Source organism: Netta rufina (genome assembly GCF_964035555.1).
Source record: "Netta rufina genome assembly, chromosome: 10".
In the NCBI taxonomy this organism is placed as follows: domain Eukaryota; kingdom Metazoa; phylum Chordata; class Aves; order Anseriformes; family Anatidae; genus Netta; species Netta rufina.
In genome coordinates, this window is record NC_140133.1 from 6,868,755 (window position 1) to 6,874,754 (window position 6,000).

Sequence of the window (6,000 nt, forward strand, 5' to 3'; positions counted from 1 at the left end):
GGAAGCATTATTTAGTCCAAAATCTTGGAGTTCTGGGAGAGAAACAATGAGGAAACAATAGCTCCGCTGGAGCTACCTTGGTGTAGATGTCATCAAGTGACACTGCAATCTCTCTCTGCATTTGCTTTATGTTTCCTGCACGGTGGTTCAGTATTGGCCATTACATAATCTGTTTTCAATGCAGTCAAGTGCTCAAACACATTTCTCACAGTCACTAATCCCATACTTTATGCAATGCAATGTAAAGAGAAAGCAGACTGATCTTTCAAAATATGGAAAGCTCTCCTTAGACAATGTGAAATCATAAGTGTCATTGTTATGTGGAAGAAACCTAGGATTAGTAATATGGTAAAGTAAATAAAGCACTTGTATTTCTAATCTGGTGTCACTAAACTGAATATCAAGATCTTATTTATCAATATGAGTTGAATTCCTCAGGAATTTTGCATTTCTATTGTCTATGATTTCTATTACATTACAACAGCTGAATTTGAATTTTGGGAGAAAGAAAAACAACATACAGTACTGTCGTCTTGTAAAAATGAACGAGTGCTTCACAAACAGGGTTCCAAGTCACATAACCAGCTGGGTCTTTTTGAGTTGGTTAATCGATCTTGATTTCAAAACTGGAAGAAAGAAAAGAGATAATTAGACTTGACAAACCCCAGAGAATTAAACAAATTAATAGAACAAACAAGAGGATTGATCTAAAGGATACCCCATAAAACTGAGAGCAAACAGCCTGTGTCATAAATAGTTACAGACATAATGCAGTAAAATAACGTGATTAAAAAGTTCTGCGACCAACAATCTACATTAACAGCTTGGAATGATGAGCCTCAGCTCCCAAAGCTTTTCACCCTTATCCATTTATCAGTGCTGTAGCCTTGGTAAAACTCTGGCCTCTTGCATATATATATATAAATAAACAGTACTTTTAGTGCAGACAAGCGACTCTCATCTGGTTGTAATTTCCATTATCTTTAAAAATAGCTTGCACACTGAAGATGACAAGTCTAAACCTTCAGCACTTCAAGTTGTGTAGCTGCTCTGGAATAGCTGCTCAACATTATTAATATTCACCATTTATGGGACAAATGCAGAACATTAACCAGGAGGGTGAGGATGAGGGGCTGAAAGTGGGAAGGGGAAACTGAAGGCCAAGAGACAGATGAGAATGAAAAGGCTGACAGCAAAAAAAAAAAAGCAGTGCTTGTCAAGTAGCTTTACTATCTGCTGCTCTGCCTCATATCAGAGAGGGGCAGGAAGAGTCAAAAACACAGAGCAATGTTTTATTTGTGCTGTATGGGTTCATACAGTAGAGGGGCTGCAGAAGATGGCAGGCAGTCTGCATGCTGAGAGCTGAGGGGCCCCAGTGGCAGCAGGCTGTGTGTGGCTGCCAGCGAGAGGGCTGGTGGACAAGAGATTCTCCTTGCTGTCTGTGGGACAGGAGAACCTGGAAGTGAGTATCTGAGAGGTCTTAGAGTTTGCACATTGAAGTCGACAAGAATAAATAACATTCTGCCTTTTTCCACAACAGGCCCCCAAGAAGGTGCAGTAAAACCACAGGCAGCATTTGGACGAGGAAGAGAGGTCCTGCTGGACACAAGTGTTCTCTATGCAAATGTAACACTATGCCATAAAGGCAGGCCTACAGAGTTTCCGTTTGCAAACACTGGGTAGTTATTGCCCTTTGAACTCTACATGAAACACCTTTTATTATCTATGAGGGTCTCCCAACACAGACACCAGTACACCCACATCTGCTTCATCTTGGATTGGCATCACGGAGCTAGCTTCCCCAGTCCTCTTGGCACTAGGTTTGAAAGATACCGGGTCCTGTGAATCATTCAAATGCATTCAGTTCCCTCTTTATATCTAAATGACAGCTTAAACCATTCAAAAATATTCAACTTTCATACTGTTTCAATTTGTGGTGCTTATTTCAGGGTTAACACCACCCTTTGAGTATTCTAGGTAAATTCAGCTTAACATAATTTTATGAGGGAATTTCAGGACTTGGACACTATCTTTTTTCAAACCATATCTAGTTTTATTTTGAGGATTAAGGTTCATAATGTGCTAGGACTAAGCATTCTAGAACCACACAGTATTACTACATTTTCTCTTCCCTCATTTCTGTGGAAATCAGAGTGGGAAGGAAAATGGATTTAATGCAAAGGCATGCACAGACCTTAGGCTGCACCTAACATGTGACACTGACACAAGGAGGGAAGCAATTGTATTCCAAATTTCAACCAATTTGGAATCTAATTGTACTCTCGAGGTAAATATGTGTGTGTTTGTATGTGTATTTGTTAATTAACTCCAAATAAATCCTTTGGTCTTGTGCACAATGAAGACTTCCAGTCACTTTCTAGCAATTTTACAGAAACCACTTTGCCATCACAGTGACAAAGACAGAAAGAGCTTAGTGGAAGAACACAATGAATTTGCAAGCTAAAACCCAAGAACTTAATTATAATCCAGTCTCAAATTCTGCTCTTAAAATCTTACCTACCAAGGTAAATATCACTCAGCACAGGTTTTTAGCCAGGCTTTTATTGCCAAAGTATACCACCAGGTGGCAAGATTGCAAAATAAAGATTAAAAAAATCATTCCTATAATGCATTCAGTCAGGGCTGCTTCAAGGACCCCTTGCTGGGAAATGACAAGTGTTTTGTGAGGACTTGGGTAAGTGCTTAAATCCTCCCTGCATGGTTCTGTAAAATAAAGTATTTTAACATTTCTTCATCACACCTCACGTAGCCAATTTACTTACAATTACATTAAACTCAACACAAAACTCCCATTACGTTAAATGGGGAAACTGTGACCACCAAATGTACTTCTCTAAAAAACATGGTGTTACCACCACTTTCCATCTCCTTCTTTCTCTGACATCAATTTTACCCTTTTTGAAATGCCCTAAAATCTTACGTGACAGCAGGGATCTCACATTTACATGAGAATACAACTCAGCAAAGATGGCTAACAAAATTATGTTTGGAAAAGAGAAGAAGAGAAGACCTTACATGAAGTACACTTAAAATCAAACAAATCATTTTTCCCTCCCATGATACTTTAATTTCTCACAAATTATTATATAATTCTTTATTCTCTATATTATTATCAATTATCTATAAACCAAGATAAGACAGCTGCTTTTGAGATCAGCCATAACAGCAGCATGCATTATAGATATATGAGCTTGGTTAAATGGCCTTAATTTCATAGAGAATACATTACTTTACATTGTTATTTTAATCCAAATTTTAGGAAAAATGTAAGTTCTGAGTAACTACTCAGAAATGTGTTATTTTAATGTTTCACCCCAGACCTCAAAGGACACAACATAAGCGCACAGCCCAGCGTTATATGTTTTATATACATACACATACATATACACACACACACACACACACACATATAAGTAACTAAAAATATTAGTAAGACTAAGACTTGCCTTCCTTACAACAAAACAAATAACCAAGTTGCACAGCTAAAGAAGCTGATGAACAGCCACAGTTGACCTTAAGATACACAACACAAGAAAATGATTCCAGAAATATTTTAGGCTTTTTTTTCCTTCCATTCGTAGTGTGGCACCTGCTTAATAATATACAGCTACACTTCACAACTGCTTAAAATATTGTCATTATCCCTTGAGCTATAAGAAATTACGTAGGTGTAAAATAATCAGAATGTCAAGTACATTAAATGTCAAGCATAAATAAGAACCAAAATTGGAATCTCTCAAAGATGCTAGCACTCCCACAGTTGGGCAAAAAGTGTTAACTTCAATAACTACCACCATTTGGGACTTGTATTATTTTACAAAACAAAATTCTTTGCCTTAATGGCATGTAATAACTTGAAAGCTGATTTGGTATTAGAAAGTAAACATTAACTAAGTCAACAAGAAAACTTCCTGTGCTGAAGTAGATTTTTATTTGGGACTCTTCAATTCAGACACTTCAGGGTATTGTACTGTTATAAAAACAGAACAAAACAAACAAACACAACACCACACTTTGGAGAAGAAAAAAAGGGAGGGATGAGTAATACATGAGCTTGTATTATTACATGGGAGGGCACCAAGGACATGAACTGTAAAATAAACAGCCAAATCATAAAATTTCTTCACTCATTAAAAAAAAAAAAATATATATATATATATATATAAAATAAAAAATATGCCCAAATCCATTTTAAATTCCAGAGTTCAACAACCATCAAAATGAAAATCAAGCACCCTTTCCCCAGTGTCTATATACTAATAAAATATTTCAAAGTGGAGCTATCTAAAATCTAAACTAGATTGGAATCTCTTTCAAGAAGGTATTTGTTTCAACTCAGTTCATGCTATACACTAGCGCAGCAGAATCTCAACCACACTCTCATCTTGTGGATCTCAATGAAAGCATTTCAAAACATATGAAAACACAACACACATTATCCTATCTTTAGGGGACAACACCTCCTACCAGCTGTTCAAGGAAAATCAAGTAAACATATTCTTCTCTATAATGAACTGCTGCCCTAATGTTCACATTTTCTTCCACATTAACTATTTAATTTTCTATAAGTAGCCTTGCAGTACATTAAGTAGTTCAGATGGCTCTACTTAGAAGGCTTCAACCAAGAACTTCCCCAAACTGTCTGTGGTGTTGGACAAGCCAGGACACCATCACAGAGAGGTTTACACAGCAAGAACGTTTCACAAAACAATAAGCTACTTAGGCACTCGTGTTGAAGAGATTCATGGTCTTGTAGAGAGGCAGCATGGAAACTTTTCTAAGTTTCTCATTCCTGCTCTATTCATCCCCCTTTCTTTCAAGTATGGGGCTCTCTTCTGGGAAGAGCAATGACAGAGTCAATTGATTGACAAACGGATCAACAGGAACTGGACTGAGATCACCAAATCACTTTGCCTCAGCCGTATGAAGCTGTCAGCCAGCGGTAATAATGAAATTGACTCTGATTTGATTTGGATTGAAGTTCTCAAGCATCAAGGTTAAAACACTTCCATGTAACTGTGCCCTGGCTGCACACTCAGTCAGAGAAAGATAAAACATGCAGTAGAATTGAAATGAGTTTTCCTCTAATGTTACAGAAAATATCTAACATTTCATACCTCTATCAGCATGTATTATTCGTGTTTCAAGAATTCTGTGTTATAAGAGGAAACTCTCAAGCTCACAAACTTCTGCAATTCTACAGTCAGTTTATAGAACCAAGGCAACAGGCATTTACCACCCTGAATTAAGAAGGAAAGGCTCTATCAATTGTTCAGCAGTTGCTAACATGCCCTTTCCTTCCATTCAATAGTACTATGATTACCACGTCAACTTAAAGCTATGCTTCTATCACAAAACTAAGAAGAAACTACTAAGTATAAGGGTACTAATAACTGGAGTGACCTTAAAGGATTTGTTGATTTTCTTCTTTGTCTCCAGAAACAGTATGTAAATATACAATAAGAATTATGTATGTAAAATTAGCCAGTGCCATACAGCCGAGCAGCCACTCTTGAGGTCTTCAGAAAAATAACATATTTTCCTTCCCAGAGAGTACTGTGAATGAGTCCCAGGCTCAGACAATTTAGGTACGCATTCAATATAAAAAACATAAATAAAATCCTCTTCAATGTTCAAGAACTCTCTCTAAAGCACTTACAATATAAAAGGAAATCTTACTAAGAGGTTGCATACACCTGATTTATTTCAGGAAACCAAACAAAAATAACAAGAGTGCCACCTATCCTTCATCACGAATAATAGAATTTCCCATGAAATGACCTTGCTGTTAAAAATGCAGCACAATAAAACCTGACAGTTCAGAACATATAAAGCTCTCCATCTGGACAGAAACCAGGTTAAAAAAATAAAACAGAAAGCAAAGTGTTGCATGTAAAAGCAGGAAGAAAAAGAAATTGAGGAGAAGGATTTGAAAATAAATAAATAAATCTGTCAGACATCAAGAAGATAAAATCCAAA

The 6,000-nt window shown here is 36.9% G+C and overlaps 1 protein-coding gene across 1 annotated transcript in view; it reads right to left on the minus strand.

Annotated features, from left to right (window-relative positions):
- ATP2B2 (ATPase plasma membrane Ca2+ transporting 2) overlaps positions 1-556 on the minus strand; it is a gene marked incomplete at its 3' end in the record, with an annotated part of 270,171 nt that extends 269,615 nt beyond the window's left edge. Inside the window, exon 1 of the mRNA XM_084293036.1 lies at positions 522-556. The remainder of the gene's footprint in view (positions 1-521) is intronic.
- Between the last annotated feature and the right edge of the window lie 5,444 nt (positions 557-6,000).